This window comes from Eptatretus burgeri, chromosome 3 (assembly GCF_056783735.1).
Source record: "Eptatretus burgeri isolate ZD-2024b chromosome 3, Ebu_testis_v1, whole genome shotgun sequence".
Classification (NCBI taxonomy): Eukaryota; Metazoa; Chordata; class Myxini; order Myxiniformes; family Myxinidae; genus Eptatretus; species Eptatretus burgeri.
In genome coordinates this window covers 39833120-39853701 of record NC_140963.1, presented here as the reverse complement: position 1 = coordinate 39853701, position 20582 = coordinate 39833120, and the positions used below count along the sequence as shown (strand labels likewise).

General features: G+C 43.5%; 1 protein-coding gene across 1 annotated transcript in view; it reads right to left on the bottom strand.

Annotated features, from left to right (window-relative positions):
- The window catches only part of LOC147029740 (neurotrophin-3-like), a 106488-nt gene extending 96519 nt beyond the window's left edge, over positions 1-9969 (bottom strand). The window contains exon 1 of the mRNA XM_085873020.1: positions 9873-9969. The gene's annotated coding sequence lies outside the window, so the exon portion shown is untranslated. The remainder of the gene's footprint in view (positions 1-9872) is intronic.
- Positions 9970-20582: the final 10613 nt, after the last annotated feature.

Below are 20582 nucleotides of genomic sequence, written 5' to 3'. Positions count from 1 at the left end.
TACCACACGTAAAAAGGCTAAATGCCTAAACTCAGTGTTTGCAGCTAAATCTTGTATCCAGAACCCATCGCTTTCTGTACTCACCTTACCCAGTCACACACAACTGTTCCTAGACTCTATGTCCTTTTCTCCTGACAAGGTGGAGAGCCTGCTGTCAAACCTCGACTCAGATTCTGCAACTGGTCCAGATACCACCAGCCCACGTGTCCTAAAAACCTGCTCCTCTGCTCGTGCTCACCCTCTCTCTGTTCTATTCACCCTCTCATTTGCTCAAGGTCATCTGCCATCTGCTTGGAAATCAGCAAACATTACTGCCCTGCACAAAAAAGGTGCAAAAACAGATCCCTGCAACTACAGACCAATCAGCCTTCTCCCAATTATTAGCAAGGTTATGGAATCCATCATCACTTCAGACATTAAATCCTTCCTCTTCTCAAATGGCTTGACTTCCGGTGATCAATTTGGTTTCAGACCAGGTCATGCTACCCCGGTATGCTGCTTATGCTCTCCCAACAATGGATGGAGGTTCTCAATGCCAGACATGAAATCAGAGCCATAACCCTAGACATATTGAGTGCTTTTGACATGGTCTGGCAACCAGCCCTGCTCACCAAGTTCTCTTCCTATGGTATCAACGGCCATCTCATGCCTCGCAGACTTCCTCTCCTGTCACAGCCACCGTGTGGCCCTAAATGGAGTTCTCTCATCCCCTCTTCCTGTCCAGGCTGGAGTTCCTCAAGGCAACGTTCTGGGGCCTGTTATGTTTCTGGTTTTCATCAATGATCTTCCCGACTCTCTGGAAAATCCTCTTTATCTCTTTGCTGATGACTCCACTCTCTGCCGTACCATCTGTCATCCCACAAACCGGCAAGCCGCAGCTTCTTCACTCTCTGCAGATCTGAATAAACAAACTGGTCCAACACATGAACATGTCTTTCAATCCTGACAAATCTCACACACTCACGATGTTTCTCTGAAAGGACAGTTTAAAAAAAAAAAAACCCTATCTTGTTCACAACAATCCTTTGGAAGAAGTCCTTTCATTCAAGCTTCTGGGTCTCACTATCTGGCATGATCTTTCCTGGGAAAGTCACGTTTCAAAGCTGGCCTCCAAAGCCAGTTAACGACTGGGAATCCTCCCTCAAGCAAAGTCCTTCCTCGGCCCACCTGAGATCCTGACCACATACAAAGCTTTTGTCCGCAGCCTGATGGAGTACTGCTCTCCCCGCTCGCCTGGTGCTCCTGCCTCTCACCTTTCTCCGCTTACGCTGTGGAAACCAAGGCATTTAGGCTCATTCGTATCTATTGCGATGAGGCTGGGTCTTTGGGCCTCTCACTCTCTCACTCCAGGCAGGTTGGTGTTCGTTCTGTTTTCTACCATCTCCTCTCTGGCCTCGCCCCCCCCCCCCCGCTCTGTCTGCAACATGTCCCCGCCATATTTCCACAGGGCACTCTCAAGGTCCGCCAACAACCCCCTTCTGGTAAAACTACCAAAATCACGAATCACTGCTCACCTTCACTCTTTTATTCCTCTTTATCCTGCTTTGGAATAAACTCCCACACTCTCTTCAATCCCATTCTTCCCTCCAGGCCTTGAAAACAGCTGTTCACCACCACCTCTTATCATCCCCCATCCAAAACCTCAACCTTTTCTACCCTCGTTAATCCGCCCCAATCCCACATCCTTCACATTCCCTGCTTTCCTTCCTGAAAGTCCCTGTAATGTCCATCTTGTATACCCCGTGTTGCCCGTCAAATCCCTCTCCCTTCCATAGATCTCCCAATGTCTCTTCCCCACTGTTTTGTCCTTCCTTCTCCCGCTCCTCTTGTCTCATGCCCCCCTTGCTGTGCATTGTGTGTTAGCTCTCATACGAGCCTCGACAATGTATATTAACAAAATAAAAAATAAAAAATAAAAATATATAATAATAGGTACGCCAAACAGGGTTTTAGGTTGTATTTGTCGGTAAATAAATGTAAGTGGGATAAATTATAAATTGAAAGAGGTGGTGTTAACACTGTGCAGGAATTTAGTGACAGCCTCATCTGGAATATTGTGTGCGGTTTTGGTCACCACATCTGAGGAAGGACGTATCTGCCATAGAGACGGTTCAGCACCAGGCTACTCGACTGATTCATGGCCTTGCTAGATTCAGCTATGAGGAGTAGCTGAAGGAGACGGGCTTTATACATGAAGAAGGAGAGAGTTATGAGGGGATATGATAGAGATGATTAACATAATGAAGCATGTACTCAACATAATAAGTGTAGTTTCTCAGAAGAACAAGTGCTATAGCCTGAGAGTAAAAGTGATGAGAGTTAGGATGGTCATAAGGAAGGGTCTTTTACTCAGAGTGGATAATGCTCCCTGGAATAGTCTCCTTCGAAAGATAATTGTAGCAAAAACAGTAGATTGGTTTAAGTTTAAGTTATATCGGTAACTGGAACCATTTTGGAAAGAGAGGTTCAGGGATATTGGGGGGAATAGAAGGTAGTTGAGGTGTGGATCGGTGATTGTATACATGTCGTGAATGTGATGTCTGTGAGAGGGTCTTATCGAAAGACGAATGTGCCTTCAGTGTTTGCTAATTCTACAACTGATAACCTCTTCACCCACCCCCCCCAAAAAAAACATATAATACCTTTATTATGTTCTTGTGGCTGCCCCCCTGTTCTCCTAAAGACGAAGGACACGACACCAATGGCTTTAAAAAAAAAATATATATATATATATATATATATATATATATATATATATATATATATATATATATATATATATCAGGAATGATCCAATCGGTCAAATGTAGTTTCTGCAAGGTAGAAACAGAAAGTACAAGCCACCCCCTATTGGGATGTAAAAAACGCATGTCAGACCAGCTGTACACATAAAGGCACAACAAAGTATGTGGAGTAATCCACTGGCACAACTGCAGAAATTTCAATAACCCAGTTCCACAAAACTCATGGAAACATGAACCAAAAGCAATCTGAAAATGAGGAGATAATGCTCATGCACAGCCATCCAGTGTGAACATGGAAAACAAAGCACTGCAACTGGACATAGTACTTAGATACAAAAAGGAAAACAAGAAAAAGAGCAATCAGAGATTGCGAACCCTCGCCAGGACTTCTTTTGAGTGGTGTATTTTGCAGGTTTTAGGGTAAATCCAACATGGCTACCAAACCATGTGACCTATGATGTCATATGTGTGACTCTTTTGTTCCTCATGGATAGGCGGTCATATGTGCAAAGTTTCGCCTCGATCTTTTCACCCATTTCAGAGAAGAAGATTTTTGAAAGTTTTTAAAATTTTGAACATGTGGCTGTCGAATCACATGACAAATGACATCACGAAATTTTTTCTGTGGACCATTTATCCCAAGATGAACCTCAAAATTTTTCATACTGCTCAGTTGAGGGCGTTCTACATATGCAATTATGACGTCATAACGAGGGCACCTATGATGTCATAAAAAAATCACAAATTCCCCATGAGGAGTACTTGCTATGTGCAGAGTTTCAAATTTTTCCTTGGTGCGGTTTCAGAGATACAAAGGTCCAAAGTTTTTCCGTTTTCCAATATGGCTGCCACACCACGTAGGCTATGATGTCATAATTATCATTAAAACATTCTGTACGAGTAGTCGCACCAATGGTGAAAATTTCGTCTCAATCTGACAAGCGGTTGCAGAGAAAAACACGAAAGTTCTGTGCGGACAAACAAACGGACAGACAAATGAAAAATCGTGCTTAGCACGACACTTGGCGAATTAGTTGAACTTTCCGTGTGGTGGTCCAAGCTGTAATGTCATGGAATATGTGGTGTTTATTTGTTCGTACATTAATAAAATGACGCGACGTCACAAATAACAATTATCAGGCGCGCGTTGTCATGGTAACGGCAGCAGATTGAAAATTTTCACAACTCATTTAAAGCCACCATGTGACATTCAACAACTTATCATCGGTGCTTGTTGCCTTCTTTCCGATCGTAGAAAATATTTGAAAATACCGAGGAACATTGCTTTTCAACCAGCTTTACGATCCCGTTATCAGGTTTGAAATATGTTGTAAAACAAAAATATGTATTTTATTTGTGTGTTTTTCATGTTTTGGGTGACCCTGACCTTGACCTTGGGTCAATTTCGATCAAACTTTGTACACATGTTAATATTACATGCATAAATAGACAGTATAAGTTTCAATATAATAAGTGCAAAAGTGTTTGAGAAATAGCCATGTGTAATTCACAAAATTACCCATTGGTTTATAATGGGTGATAATATAAAGTGATGCAGAATACAGATCCTGATATTGAACATCACCAAAAGTCACATATCCTTTTGCACTGTGGATTTCTATCAGCTGTTAAAATTTCATCCAAATCGGTTAAGAATTGTGACCTGTAGAACGAATAGAGTTTTTTTTTAATTACGCCAATAGCTAAAAATTTGACTTCATACGCTTGCGAAAACTGTGCATAATTTGTACTAATATGCATTTTAAAACATTTAGATATTCCATTGAAGTTTGTTTTGGCGTTAACAGGAAGTCGCTACGACTTCCGGTTACTGAGTTATGTTCAAAAGCTTGTTTTCACCTTTTCTGATGTAACGTCGTGATGTTAAGTGCGATTATGATGTGATTTAATCCCAGACTATTTCAGCAAGATTGCCTATCACGTGTTAAAATTTGAGAACGATTGCTTCAGTAGTTTCGGCTGCACACGAGCGTAAATATATTTTTTTTAAATGATGTCAATAGGCAAAATTTTGACGTCATACGCTTGCGAAAACTATGCGTAATTTGTAATAAGATGCATTTAGTAATCATTTAGATGTTTGAATGAAGTTTAATTTGGTGTCAACCGGAAGTCGCGATGACTTCCGGTCACTGAGTTATGTCCAAAAATGTGTTTTCACATTGTGTGACGTCATGTCGCGACATTTAGTCCGATTAAGACGGGATTTGGACGTGGACTGTCTCAGGTGGATTGCCTATCAGGAGTAAAAATTTAAGAATGACTGGTCCAGTCATTTGGGCTGTAGACGACCAGACAAACAAACAAACCAACAAACAGAACAGACCAACATACTTGACAAAATCAAAGATTTCGCCAAGTAACAAACAAACGGACCCAAATGCAACACCCTCTCTGAATCCTTTGGCGAGGGTAAAAAGGCATTGCAAATTGAGTTTTCAGTACCCAGTAATTTTGGTCTAAATAATGTGGAAATCAAGAAAATGACCAACTTTTAAGACCTTAAGAATGAAGTGAAAAGATCCTGAAAGCTGAAGAATGCCAAAACTGTACTGGTGATAATTGGAGCAATGGGAATGATAAAGAAGAACCTCACGGAGATCCTACAAACCATCCCTTGAAATATTACCACAAACGAAGTACAGTTGGACGCTGTCCGGGGCTCAGTGACGATCCTGAAAAGAGACCCTCGGAACAAAATTCTGAGAACAACAAAACTTCACACCTTCGGTCATGAATCACGATCCTTCACCGAAACGAAGGTGGCTACTTCGAGTCCAAGGAAGACTCCATTCCACCTTCTCAAACATCCATTATGAAGATAACAACCAATGACATGGACACCGACGCACATATAAACTGATGGATTTAATGTGGTGGTGGTATAGCACTGGTACTATGGGGCAAATGGCAACTTCCAGCATCAAATTGTCATATATAGTGATGTATAGTATATAGCTTTGTAACTCGCTTACTCTTGATAAGAGACACTGTGGGATCGAACGTGCACCAAATAATGCTGGTAGACGAGACCCTCATTTAACGTCCATCCGAGGGACGCGTGCACATTGATGAATCTCCGTGCCTGTGAAACACCGGGATGAAAGTTTCTATCAGAGTCGGGATTCAAACCCAGGCGAGACAGCTTAGAGGTGAATGTGTGTACCTCCAGGCCATCCTGCCAGCCCTTTCCTTTTTCCACATCTTCATCTACCTAACTGCCTTTTCTTTGCCCTTTTAAAAAATGGCACAACTTAGTTTGGTCTTTGAACCGGTCCTTCCATCCTTTTATCTGTGCCCAACACCATGTAAACCCTACCTCCACCTTGGACCTTTTACCCATGTCCGACCCTTTATAACAATTCCTCCATTTACATTTCCCCTTTGACGGAAGGCTCACAAACAAAACAACACCCAATTCTCACTTCCCAAAACACACTTGTATAAACGTTTACTTGATAAAATCCATTGTTCTTTCTTCTTTTTTTTTTCTTTTCATTAACACCACAGGAGAAAGGTAGAGCCCAAAACAAAGAGGGAGGCCCCTAGGTGAAAAAGCAAAGAAAGAAGATGGAAAAAGTAATACCCCGCTTGGCGCTTATTAGGACGTGTTCCTGGAAAAGAGAGCGTGAATCAAAAATGTGCAAAAAGGGGTCATTATATGATGTATACAAATAAGTGTGTGTGTGTGTGTGTGTGTGTGTGTGTGTGTGTGTGTGTGTGTGTGTGTGTGTGTGTGTGTGTGTGTGTGTGTGTGTGTGTGTGTCAGTGTGTCAGCTCCATAACTCTAAAACCATAAAACTGAGCAGCCTGAAACTTTGCATGCACACCAAGAAAACTCCAAGGAAGTGCAAGAGTGAAAATTGGATGTTTGGGTTAATTAAAACAAACCTTTTGAAGATAATTAACCACTTTATTTAATTATATCCTTCATCAGGCGCATGGGCCACCACTCTCTATAGGGTCATAAGGCATCTCCTGGGAAACTTCCCTGGGGTCTGAAGCTGCCATGTTTTTTGGCCTGTTCAACCATACCTGGACTTGGAACAATTTCTTCTTTCTGCCAAAACAATTTCTTCAAGATAAAGTTTTTTTTTCACTTTCCTCACTCATATTATCGAATGCCTGTTCATCCTAGTTACGAATCGCTGTATACATCGCTTTTGTAAGCACTGTAATTTTCAAATTATGAGCTTGGAGTGATTTCATTCATAATGTGATACAATTTTCCACAATTTACTCTCAGGAACTAATTAAAGTACATCATCAAAATATTATATCGGTTTTGAGGATTGGATATCTTCCGGACTAAAGTGTCAAAATCTGGAGTGAAATCTGATAATTTAAAGAAATAACGATTCATATAACTTAGCCGATGTACCTATTTATTTACTTTAAGCAAGCAAGGCTATTGTCTCTCCTCCATATGTACACAAGAAAATGTGAAATTTCCTGATCATTAAATTTATCTTTTTCTACTGTTTAGAGAATTATATTCTTCTTCTTCTTCTTTTCTTTTTTCGGCTGCTCCCGTTAGGGGTCGCCACAGTGGATCATCCGTATGATCCGCATAGTGATTTGGCACATGTTTTACGCCGGATGCCCTTCCTGACGCAACCCTGGTCGCCTCTTACGACACAGGGATATGGTACACCTATTTTAACCGGGGTATACACCGGCCCAGTATACTGGTACTCATTTCGCCGACCTCGGAAGGATGACAGGCTGAGTCAACCCCCTGGTGTATTAATTCAGTGGCCCAACGGGGCTTGAACTCAGGACCTTTTGGATCCCAAGCCGCTGCCCTATCCACTGCGCCAACACCAGGCTGTTTAGAGAATTATATTGAGTGAACAAAATAGTGAGGAATGTGACAAAATTAACCAGCTTCATTGAGCGATATGGCTTAATGCATTCACTGCTGGACCTCGTGCCCCCCCCCCCAGCGGTACTGCTTATCCATTGCGTCTGCCAGATCAGTGTCTATATTTTCGGAGGTTTCGCGAGGTGCTCTACAGAGAAGCAAAGCAAATCTGTTGAAAAAAGGACGTTTTAAAATAAAGTTATAACGTTGGTATGGACCGCGAGCTGATGTATCATGTGATGCATGCCCAGATGAGCAGGCAACGCGGTGGATGATCTGCAATGTATATTTCATGGGCGATTAAACTTGCGAGACTCCAGGGTTGTTCTACATTAAACAACAACCTTTTTGTGGATAAAGTCATTATTTGAACGAATTCATTTAATTTCTTTATCTGCTGCAGGTTGAAGACCGGCTTTAAAGTTAAAGGGATCCTATATGGTATGCAGCTACAGCCTGCCGTTCCGCATCAACCATTTAATTGGAGTGCTTACTTGAGTGCTTCAGCCACTTGCCGTGTGCCCTACAGTCAAAAGGGATGCAGTTCGTGACCCGATCGGAATGTACAGTCGGCAGTTGCTACATGGTAGAGGTACATGATTTTCAAAGGTTATATGGTTTCTCTTTGTGAGGTCCAAAGCAAAATATATTTGATAACGCCTGATTTCCAAGCCATTTGCCATATTAACATGTTATCTAATTTACAGAGCCAAATTTTCACATGATGATTGGCAGCTGTTTATCAAGATTGATGTTTCTGCACATCTCCCTGAAACGTCGAGAATGAAATTTTGTTTTTTATAATTTGTTTATTGAAATTCCCTCAAAACAAGGGTGAAAGCTACTCAAGGTTTTTGGGTTGTATACAGTATCGACTGCAGTCGGTAATCACATCGACTCCAATCTGCTGATTCCTGAAGAACTGCCGATATCGGCCAGGCAATAGTGTGTGTGTGTGTGTGTGTGTGTGTGTGTGTGTGTGTGTGTGTGTGTGTGTGTGTGTGTGTGTGTGTGTGTCAGTGTGTGTGTGTGCGTGCGTGCACGCGTGTGTGCCTGGTAAAAACACACCATTTTCTCTCTGCTAACTCCCCTCCCTCCCCCCCACCTATCTCTCTCTGTCTGTCTGTCTGTCTGTCTGTCTGTGTGTCTGTCTGTCTATCCCATCCTCGCTACGCCCCCACCGAATACAGAGTAGAACCCTCCCACACCTGTGTCTGTCTCTCTCTGTCTCTGTCTGTCTGTCTGTCTGTCTCTCTCTCCGGACATGTCTGGGCAGTGATCATGTCTGGACAGTGCTCGTCTCTGGATGCGTCCGGCCGGGGCACTCTTCTCCGGACATGTCGGCCGGGGCACTCTTCTCCGGACGCGTCCGGCCGGGGTGTTCCTGTCCAGATGCGGCCGGCCAGGGTGTTCTTCTCCGGGCATGTCTGGCCGGCGTGTTCTTCTCCAGACGCATCCGGCCGGGATGTTCTTCTCCGGACGTGTCCAGCCGGGGTGTTCTTCTCCGGACGTGTCCAGCCGGGGTGTTCCTCTCCAGACGCATCCGACCGGGGTGTTCCTCTCCAGACACATCCGACAAGGGTATTCCTCTCCGGATGCGTCGAGCTGGCATTTGTCTCTGAACTTATCTGGGCGGTGTTTGTCTCCAGACGGGAGTTTGTGTCTGGACAGCTTGGCTCCAGACCCGTCTGGGTGCTGTTTGTCTCCAAACGTGTCCTGGCGGTGTTTGTCTAAAGGGCGGTGTTTATCTCCGGCCATGTCTGGGCAGTATTCATTGTATGACCACTAGAAAAGACATTTTCGACATTATTGTGTTTCCATCCTGACTGTTGTTCTCTGCATAAGCATTTTTATGAGACAGTGTGAATCGTAATGAACGCTCCACCTCACACTGCCTTCCCTTCCATCCACCCATCCTCACTCTCCCTCCCTCCTCGCTCCCCTACCCCTACTCACTCTGCCTCCCTCACTTCTCCTCGCTCCCCCTCCCTCCTCTCTCTTTCTCCTCCACTTCCTCACTCTCCCTCCCCCCTTTTTTTTCCTCCTTCTCAGTATTCCCGTCAGCAAAGTGATGAGTGGTATTTCCTTGTTGTTAACATGGATACGCATTCCCGACAGCATTATTTTTTTTACACATGAGCGGCGTACAAGAGGCTTCATTGGATTATTATCAGTCAACGTGTAAATAACACCACATATGGGAAACATTTTCTTATAAATAAAAATAATAATTTTTAGCTCACCTGGATCGTATTTCCAGGGAGCTGATGGAATGGCATGTCATCCGTCCAGCAGTCCGTCAATACTCGCAACTTCTTCCCTGAAACTACAGAAATGATTTCGATGAAACTACCACAGCGTTCATCACCGTGTATGCACTCAAGTATTTGCTTTCTTTTCTGAAACTACACAGGCAATTCCGATGAAACTTGACGATAACCTTCATCACCTGCGATGTACCAAAGTTTGTTCACACTATTAAAAAACAAAACAACAAAAAAAACGGGGTCAAAGGGTATTTATTATGAGGGGGGAGGGGTTGTCCCCCAAAAGAGGTATTTACTATAATATTGGTTCATTGGTACATTTGGCTGATTCTGTCCTACGTTGGCTTCCTTCTCAGTATCATTATTCTACCAAGTGAGCACCCAGAGGTATTGCCCCTATTTATTATTATAACATCAGTAAACATCATACTCAAATACGCAATTTGGTGTCTGTCTGTCTGTCTGTATTTTTGACCGTGATACATTGGGTCGTTACTCATCCAATCTGAACCAAATGTGACAGGAGTTACTTAGGGTCAGATGGTGGAGGCTGTCTTCTTATATGCCCCCATCCAGGGAGAGGGGGGGGGGCGGTTGAAGGTTCCTCCACCTTGGATGAAATCCAAGTGAAGGTGTACATCCGTGTTAAGATGGCTAATCGTGGCATTTTTCCAAGGCCTCTTCTAATAACAAAAGTAATCACAACAATAATGATAATGGCATAATACTGTTACGTTTGAGGGGGTGGGGGTATGCATTCAAAGGGTAATTAGGATGTTTAATTAGGTATGCCATGCTGTTCGAGTTTACCAGGATCTCGATGTAATAAGTAGCAATTCAGTGGTGATAAGTTGTCTAGTAAATGTTCATTTCTTCAAGGGGGAAATGATAAATGTCACGTAATTAGATAGGGACACGGGATAGGGTAAGTGTCTGCGTAAACCCCTTTTGGTATTCTCTGAAGACTGGCCGTGACGTCACAGGACAGTGCAGCGGATGGCTCCGCCCCGTGATCACGATTGGCGGAAGGCGATGGCGGTGGGCCAATAAACGGCTCGATTGGGAGTGACGAGGACGAAGGATAAAAAGGTTCTGTTCAGGGTCGAAAAAGAAGAGGAAGAAGATTACAACCAAAACATCGTGGTTTTTTTTGGTGTGGAAGCTGTGGCGGCAGAGAGTGTCCTGGTTGTTGGGCTGAATCGATCGTGTTCTTGATCGTGTCTGGGAGCCTTGCCGAGCCTCGTACCTCGCTTTGGTTGGCTCTGGGGTTCTGCATGCCTGGTGTTGGCTTAATGGTTAAGGTAGTGGGCTTGGGATCCTAGGGTCCTGAGTTCAAATCCCGCTCAGCTGTTGAATTAACACCAGGTGGGGTTGACTCTGCCTCTCATCCTTCCGAGGTCGGCAAAATGAGTGCCAGCATGCTGGTATACTGTGTCGGAGTGGCGACCCGTCCAGGATTGTTCCCAATCGCCAAGGAGACTGCTTCGGCGGCACCAACGCTCTGCACAGAGTATGGTCCTAATGGATGGATGGATGGGGTTCTGCTGACTCGGAGTGCGGGGTCGGGCGGCGTGCGGACCTGCCTCCCTCTCCTGCTCGTGGCTTGGTGCCGGAGCTGGTTCCCTGGCGGCTGTGGGCGGACTTGGGCCAGGACCAGGAGGTCGACAGCACCGCGGTTTCTCCTGCCCCCCTGACGAGAGCAAGGCCAGCTCGTCCGGCGCCGATCCAGGGACAGTTGCGTCCACATCACGGTCCAGCCTGACCACCAGAAATAGCTACGTTTTGTGTGTGTGTGCTTGGCGCCTTAGAGGGATTGAGAACTGTATATTCATTGGAATTGTCTGTGTTTTTCCCCACGCCCGATCCCACACCATCCCGTCGAATCGCCCCGGATCCCTCTTCTTGCCGAGTCATGTTATTTCTGGTAATAATTAGAAAAACAAATAAACATCATCAACTCAGTGAAAAGTGACTCGTGCCACCTTCCTCGTCCCGTTTGCGGTAGAGCGATTAGAACCGCCATGTTTGGGTTATAAACAAATAAATCGCCTCCATCGTTTCGGCTCATTCTACGTTGGCGGGACTGTTCAAGTCCCGTGGACGTCACAATACTATCATGTCTAAGTATCCGTTAATATGCAATTACTCAGAACCGGGACCTTATGGCCTGAGAGAGGGTCCAAACAGTTTTTTAAGGCACTGCGTTCAATTTTACTTTACTTTTACTATTCCCTAAGGTCGTCCAAATGAGCCGAAACGACAGCAACCCCACATGGAAAGCAGGTGGCTGAAACACACTTTCTTACCTTTTAAAGGATTCATTTTTTTTTTTTTTAGAATAAAACGCACAAGGAAGAGGGGCGACAAGAAGCCATAATAATGGAACAAACCAAGCGAGTCAAAAGGACACAAAAATGAGAATGGGATGTGCAAACATTTGTACAATGAGGACTAAGCCTGGCATTGGTTTAGCGGTTAGGATGGCTGGCTTGAGATTCTCGGGTTCTGAGTTTCAGCCCCGTTGGCCGCTGAATCACCAGGTGGGGTTGATTCAGCCTGTCATCCTTCTGAGGTCGGTGAAATGAGCACGAGTGTACTGGTAATAGGGGCACTGCATCAGCGGCATAGCCGCGTCCCGAACCAATGATGCAACCAGAAAGCTGCATAGGAGAGTGTTTATGTACAATGAGGAGAAATAAAAGCTCAAATACTACACAATAGGCATCAATGGTTCACATTTTCACACACAAAAATAATTAATGCAGGTGGGACTTCCTTTTTCTCTACGATGCGCAGGGTGGACGCAGAACTTGATGGTGTCAACTTTAGAAACCAGGATGGAGACGAGAGGCAGCAACGATTCAGGGCCAGAAATGGGTAGGCCAGGCCTTCCACCAGGCTATGTGGTCCCCTTTTTCCTCCTTGCACACAAGGCTTCTCCTTCAAGCAATATTGGCATCCTCTTCCTCCACACTGGCCTCTCTTGGTCCTCTCCTGCACAGAGTTCTCTCCAGTCTCCACTCACATGCACACTCGTGGACTCTCGTGTCCTCTTGCACGTTGTCATTTACTCTCCTCAGGACTGAGTTCTCCTCTTCCCATGGGCGGACTTTCCCTCTTGGGTCACACCCACGACGGCAGCCCCTATAAAATCAAAGATACACCTTTTCTTTCAGGCTTCACAGCCCACTATGCCACCATGGCTGGCACATACTGGCCAGAGAGATCATAATTGGCCTTTTTGCATACCTGTTATACATGTGGTAATGGCCGCCAGTCGGCCATCTTGGATCTGATGTTGAAAATACAATGACATGCATATGTATTATGTATACCATCATGTGTTATCTTTGTGCAAGTATGAATAAAATTGGTCTGTACATGTCCGAGATACAGTTGTGGGCACACACGGACACGAAAATAGAGACCAAATCCATAAGCCCCCATTTTGGACTCAGTCCAATGGGGGCTAATAATGATAATGGCATAATATTATTATTAATGATAATAATGATACATCGCTGTCAATACACAATGTGAAGAATTGAAGAATAACATCAAGCATTTCATCTTCGGAGGACATTTTTTCCATCAAAATGGTGTCGGCAATATAACGATCATAATAATATCAGCATTATTACAAAATAATATTATTATTCGTAATAACATCAACAACAAAAATAGGACCAGTCCTGGACCTGTGGCTTATCTCGGCCTTGGCCTAATGTTGCAACCCAAATTTGGAAGCATTCTGACTGGTAGGTCCGGAGAAGAATTTTGAAGAAATTTACATGATTTTCCCAAAAAATTTCAGTCCGCTATTTTGACACATTTTTGGTCATATGGCTTGACCTCCAGAATTTAACATCACAACCCTGTCCTAGTGTTGTAATCCAAATTTTGTTGCATTCTGACTGGTGGATCTCAAGAGGAAAATTTTTGAAGAAATTTACTAAGGTGGCCATTTTGATCTATTTAAAGTCACATGACCAGAACAAGCTTTTCAATCCCCATTACCAGTCAGGAGGGGAACCTTGTGCCAAATTTCAGCTCGATCGACCCAGCGGTTTGGCCGCAGAAGTTGAAATAGGAGATGGACGGGCAGTGCACGACAACAATACCTTAAGGGGCTGTCACACCTTGACGTTTTAGCCAGCGTATGGCAACGTATCAAAATGTATGTAAAACGTTGGCGTACGCTGAACTATTGATGTTTTTTTTAATAAGTCTTTGGCGTATTCATAATGAGTTGGACGTATCCATAACATATTAGTAATGTACACAGAACGTTTCGATAACTTATAGATAACTTATACCAACGAATGCTTAGCGTGTTGTCGGCATTTACAACGTCTGCCCAACGATAGTCTAACGTATGAATAGCGCGCGGCAGTGTATCGCCGACGATCACGTGGCATAGCCTATTAAAAGCCTGCCGCTCAACGATTCAAATCATAACCGCACTAGACATCGAAGTGTCAACATCACCATCAATCATGCCCCGTCACACCTTGACGTTTTAGCCAGCGTATGCCAACATATGAAAAATTTGCCGAATACGCTGGCACACGTCAAATACGTTATGGGTAAGTTTTGTATACGTTAAGAGCACACTGAAGCACGCTGGCATACGTCATAGTATGCTGAGCACGTCGACAAATTTTAAGCATGCTCAAAATTTTTCGACGTATGCCAGCGTATGACTCGCACGTTCCGCATACGCTGGCCATAAGTTGGAGGCACGTTACGCGATCGTTGACACACGTAACTTGTAAGTTACTCATAAGTCGTAACATGTCGAGGTAATGCTTCGCATACCCGAAACTTATTTTTAACCTATGAGTAACGTGTTGTAGGCACGTTACACGATCGTTGACACACGTCGACACACGTTACTTGTAAGTTACTCATAAGTCAAAACACATCGAGGTAATGTTTAGTGTACCCGAAACTTATTTCTAACCTATGAGTAACGTGCTTTGAACCTATGTGTAACGTATCTCCAATGCACATTGACGTATGTAGACGTATTTGACGTCTTCCGGACGACCACAGAACTTACTGAACATGTTTCTAACTTACAGCTTCTGTATAATGGCGTATTGGCAGCGTTTAGGAGAATTGGTACATAAAAACGGGCTTCACAGGAGGAATCCGTCAGTGTTTCAGACTCCATGGTGAGTACATGTCTATGTCAGTAGTATCAGTAGTAGTAGTAGTAGTATTAGTAGTAGTAGTAGTAGTAGTAGTAGTAGTAGTCGGTCCATGTCAGTACTAGTAGGTGAGTGTGATGGGGAGGGTGTGGGTGAAGATGGATCCTCCTTGCGTCCGCGTCCTCGGCCACGGCCAGGAGACTTCTTTGCAGCATTCTTCGAAGTTTTATTCGGCTTTTTTTATTTTATGTTTTTCTACGCTGAACTATTGATGTTTTTTAAAAGTTTTTGGCGGATTCATAACGAATTTGACAAATGCATAACATATTAGTAACGTACACAGAACGTTTCGATAACTTATAGATAGCTTATACAAACGAATGCTTAGAGTGTTGTCGGCGTTCACAATGTATGCCCAACGATAGTCTAATGTATGCATAGTGTGTGGCAGCGTATCATAGACGATCACGTGCCATAGGCTATTCATAGGCTGCTGCTCAACGATTTAAATTGCTGCCACTCAACGATTTAAATCATAACCGCACTAGAAATCGAAGTGTCAACATTACCGTCATGCCGAAGAAAGAAAAAAAAAACAAGAAAAAAAAAAACATAGAGTCTGGAACACTGAAGGGTTCCTCGTGTGAAGCCCATTTTTATATACCAATTCCCCTAAACGCTGCCAATACGCCATTACACGGTAGCTGTAAGTTAGAAACACGTTCAGTAAGTTCTGTGGTCGTCCGGAAGACGTCAAATACGTCTACATACGTCAATATGCGTTGGAGATACGTTACACATAGGTTCAAAGCACGTTACTCATAGGTTCAAAGCACGTTACTCATAAGTTAGAAATAAGTTTCGGGTAAGCTAATCATTACCTCGACGTGTTTCGACTTATGAGTAACTTACAAGTAACGTGTGTCGACGTGTGTCGACGTGTGTCAATGATCGCATAACGTGCCTACAACTTATGGCCAGCGTATGCGGAACGTGTGAGTCATACGCTGGCATACGTCGAAAAATTTTGAGCATGTTAAAATTTGTCGACGAGCTCAGCGTACTACGACGTATGCCAGCGTGCTTCAGCATGCTTCAGCGTGCTCTTAACGTATACAAAACTTTCCCATAACGTATTCAACGTGTGCCAGCGTTTTAGACAAATTTTTCAGAAGTCGGCATACGCCGGCTAAATCGTCAAGGTGTGACAGGGCCTTTACCTGGAATTCCATTTCCAGAAAAGCTAATAATAGTAAGGATAATAACACCCCTTCCCCCCTCCCACCTCAACCACCCACCATCCGCAAACCCTTCCTCTCCACTGGCCAAGTCTAAGGCATCATTTTCACTGATCATAGTGTGAGAAAATGTGTAATTAAGGTAAAAGGACTGAAAAGGCACGAACTCTGCCCCCCCCCCCACCCGACAAACACCTCCACCTCCCTGGCCTCCTTTATAAGGAGCATGTGTTTCTCGTCAATGAAAACATAAAACGTAAAATATGTACAAACATCGATAAAATAATAATTGCTGTTACTCCTACTCTTCTTCAACTATTCCATGGCAGAGTCAGGGAGACGAGGCGGGAGAAGGCTCACCCTGCTGCAAAACATAGGTGAAGTAAACAGCGCTCATTGGTTCAGAGCATGTGCATACAGTACAAACAATAGCGGCAGGTGCATTCACTCAGCTTAGTTTACTCTGTTTACTCAACGAGCAGTGTGTGGTATGGATTTTATTATTTTTTATTTTAGTAAACATTTTCTCTTGTACAAAGAACTCCACAATGAATCAGGGTTCTCAGGACAGTGTTAAGTAACATATAACTGTAATTAAATGAGTATATACATATATCGATAAATATATATATATTTTTATATATATATATATATATATATATATATATATATATATATATATATATATATATATATATATATATATATATATATATATATATATATATATATATATATATATATATATATATATATATATACAGTATATATTTTGGTTCCAGAGCCACAAGATAAATTATACGAGATTTTCTAGTATACTAGCATTATACTAGCCACAGTATTATACTAGCCACAAGATAAATCTTGAACACGCACGTGTTCAAGAAATGTCGTGGTGGTTAAACTGCCTCGAACATCCTTGGGAATCCGTCTCAGGCAAAGCTGCGCTGTGGCCCGCGAACCAAGGGCTGCAAGCGCGATGGTATCGTGGATCAAAATGGGCCGAGGGGTCATGCAGATGGGATGGTTGTTAGATGGCTTGTTGGAGGGTTCGTTGGATGTAAAGATTTAATAACCTAACTAAAAAGAAATCGCAACGCACGCCTTTGATTCTCCCACTAGACAAAAGGAAAGGGATCTGACTACACACATACTTAACGACATAACTGCCATTTGGGACATCTGTATGTTGAATGTTTATGGTTTCCAGATCCGTAACAATATACTTATAACGGCCATCACAACCCATCCAGCTCCTACCCCCCATTCCAGCACTACCCAAACATGATTAATAGTAAATATCATCACTTTAAAGTTTAAACTTACCCTGTGCATGCATCAGCCCCAGATGTCATTCCCATCTCTGTTCAGAAGAACCTAATCCAGATACGCAGTCCATTCATTGGTAACAATCCGTCAGAGGTTTGTATAAAACACACCCATCCACTCGGGCCTTCCACTGACCCACATGGTTGGGATTTTGCAGTACGAGCAGTTGCCTTTTGGCGCACTGAGAAAGTTCTCCAAGCCTTTTACCTTGTAGAAGCACAACCATTTCTCTCAGGTACTCTCCAAGTATTTTCGGCTTCTGTCAAAAGCTTAGCAAGCCATTTCAGGTTACAATCCTTATCCCAGACACATAACACATTTTATTTCACTCCCAACATGCCAGTTTACTGGGGTTCTGTGCATGCGCACTGAGCATTTTGAGGTGGATTATGTCATTTTAAAAGTGCCTTATTGTTGCAAGTTGACAGACATTGGGAACACACTGCTGAGAGGCTGTTGCAAAGAGAGGCAGGGAGGGGGAAGAATGAGGAGGCATGGCAATTGATATAGAGGGAAGGTGGGGAGGGTAAGGGGTAAACACAGAAAGTGTGATGAGTAGAAGCTGTTCAGGTGTTAAGGACAGTGTGAAGAGGAAAATGGACAGAAAGATTTTGACAGAGCACTCACTGGTTGTTGTGGGAAAAGAAGCACAAGTAAGAGACTGCTCAGCAATCGGCCAAAGGTTGGAAATGGCTTGACAAAGTAGGATTGTTAATCAATCGGACAGCCTTGGGTTGGACGTGATCCAGAATTACGGATGACTGATGGAGGAGCACCGCCCCAGACATGGGAGCAGTACTCCATCACCAGTCTGACTTGAGATTTCTCAAGGGTGATAAGCTGATCAGAGTTGTCGTATCGGATGTGCCAAAAAAAAAAAAAAAAACGCAAACCCTCTGTTTTATTTACCATTAATTTATTTTTCACACTTTTTTTTTCTTTTTTTTCAGATATAATAGCTGAGGTCCTGTAAGAAACGATGCCCTGGACAAATGAAGAAAAGGCTTTTTCTGTAGAATCCTCCATCGAAACGCAATCCTTCATCCAAACTCAAACAAAGTTCAAGAGAACATTCAACTGCAGAGACACCCCATGCAAAGAGAGACTATTCAAATTGATGAAGAATTTTGAGAGAAAGGAACTGTGCACAACTTAAATGCAAAATCAACTCAGAAAAACTAATTCTGGACACCCTTCGCTGAGAACTCCTGAAGTCATTGAGAGGGTCCAAACAGCCCAAAAAAGTTTCTTCACCACTGCAGTCAAGAACTTGGAGTGACAGTGTCAAGTCTCAAGAAGCTTCTCCATGATGACGTGAAACTTTATCGGAGAAGACTGATGGCTTCAGCAGGTTGGGACAAATCCTTAGACCACAAATGAGTTCCATGAGTGGGTGAGAAGCTCCTTCAGTGAGAGAGAGAGAGAGAGAGAGAGAGAGAGAGAGAGAGAGAGAGCGAGCGAGAGAGAGAGAGAGCGAGCGAGAGAGAGAGCGAGAGAGCGAGAGAGAGAGCGAGAGAGCGAGAGAGAGAGAGAGAGCGAGCGAGAGAGAGCGAGCGAGAGAGAGAGAGAGAGAGAGCGAGAGAGAGAGAGCGAGAGAGAGAGAGAGAGAGAGAGAGAGCGAGAGAGAGAGAGAGAGAGAGAGAGAGAGAGAGAGAGAGAGAGAGAGAGAGAGAGAGAGAGAGAGAGAGAGAGTGCAATTGGGAATGGCCGATGCTTCAGCTTCAAGTGATCTCCGCATTCCCTTGACTTGAGCCCACAAAACTTTTATCTTTGGGAATATCTCAAAGACAATGTGTACAAGGACAGCATCTTTGAGCTGAAACAAGCAATCACAGAGAAAGTTAGGTCCATCCCACTCGCCGGATATGAGCGCGTAATCTACAACTTCACCCATCGTGTTCAAATCTGTATTCAATGCACAGCTGATCATTTGGAGCATGTGATCGAGTGACAAACTAAAGTCTTACAAGTTACGGTTCTAATTACTTGGTACAGTTGTGTCACACAAAATTTAGCACATATTCCTGAAGTTTTATGTAATCCTACTATTAATTTGCAATTGGTCACTGGCTTTGACACCAATACAAATTTTTATTTCGGACCTTCGTCATCAAAAAGCTACATATATCGAACAAACTTTAAAATGGAGCACCTCGCCACCATTAGAGCACTTAAATTCCATCAGATGTGGCAATAAATGTGAATTGTTGCTCTCCCAGCTTGTTGGCTCGATGACATAAGACGCCATTTGCATTTTTTCCTCCTCCATCCCTACCCAATTTCGAATCCCTTGTGGGCACAGGCAACTTGCTAGTTCAGAATAAAAATTAATGTATTGTGGATTTTTATGGGTTCGGTTGTTTTTTTGGCACACCCTGTACTTGTGAGCTCTTGAGGAAACCATGCTTCTTGGAGGCAGATTTGGTGATAGTGAGGATGTGAGGCTGCCAGGAGAGATTTCTGGAGATGGTGATTGAGCATATTAATAGGGGATGACTGCTGAGTTGAGAGTTGGACACGAGAAGAGGAGGGTGACAGTGTTGATCATGAGGGATATAAGGAGGGTTTGAGTCTTGAACCGATTGAAGGAGACAAGGTAGTCAAAGCCCCACTGGAAGATGAGATTGGGATCATGATTTATGGAGACAACAGGTGAGAGGCTTCAGTAGACTTCGAACCCAAGCTAGATCGCTCAAAGGGGAGGTTAAAATATTTCCATTGTGTATTTTCATTTGGCTGGAACTTTCACGAGGCATTTTTCATCACGACAGCACATCCAAAGGCAGATACATTATTGTTTATGCCGAAGGCAATCTCCTTTTATCATATCACAAATTTGGCTGAACACTCCGTTTTGCACGATATTTGCTCTATGGCCCAAAACTGAGACAGCAGGCCAGTTGCTTATAGCCTTCAGGACAGGTTGGTATCTACGTTGATAATTGAATTCATTTACGAGTTCAGTG